The sequence below is a fragment of the Electrona antarctica genome (assembly GCF_951216825.1).
Source record: "Electrona antarctica genome assembly, chromosome: 3".
Lineage (NCBI taxonomy): Eukaryota > Metazoa > Chordata > Actinopteri > Myctophiformes > Myctophidae > Electrona > Electrona antarctica.
The window spans coordinates 43216099-43216870 of NC_136808.1; positions in this window are offsets into that span (position 1 = coordinate 43216099).

Consider the following 772-nt stretch of genomic DNA (forward strand, 5'->3'; position numbering starts at 1 on the left):
TTCTGTTTTAGGATTTATGTTTCTTCTTTATAAACTTTTATTTATCTGAGGAATTGGTTGTTCTAAGCAAATGTTGCTTTTTATTTAGAAGAAAATCTCTCATTTCTCAGTTGCTGCTGGTAACATTTGTATAGGGCTAGCTTAAAATCTGAATAAAAGTTCTCATCTTTCAATCAGTCAGACAGACAGACCCAATCATCAATAGTCTCAATCACAATCGTTTGTTTATTTAGTCATTTATTTTGTCATGTTTTTAACTAAGGTCAAAGGCAGCAGGAAAAGTTAACCTCCTAGACCTAGAAGACCATTGCATCTTCATCTTGCATCTTCATCATTCCTGAAGAACAGTGAACTCTCTCTCTCTCTCTCTCTGTCTCTCTCTCTCTCTCTCTGTGTAGGCTACACTGCACTGTCTGCACACACGATGGAATACAAAAAGGAAATAGCCATTACGATTATTACTCCACTGTTTTATTGTAGTTTTAGTTAAGAGCCTGATAAGGCAATTTTATTTTTTATTTTTTTTCCTTTCCTTTGACTAATTCAAACACCCCAACTCTCGTGTTTTCGTTTCCATATGCCACGTAGTTTATTATGGCGGACCAATATAAAACATTTAAAACCTGCTAGGCTGCCAATTAATAATTCTTACTGCTTTTTACCTTCAGTCGAAAAATATGAATTACAGCCCTGCGTGTGCAGCGTGTTGGACATGCGCGGAGGTGCACCGAATATGGCGGCTTGCATCTGATGAAAAGTGAGGAGTCGCTCA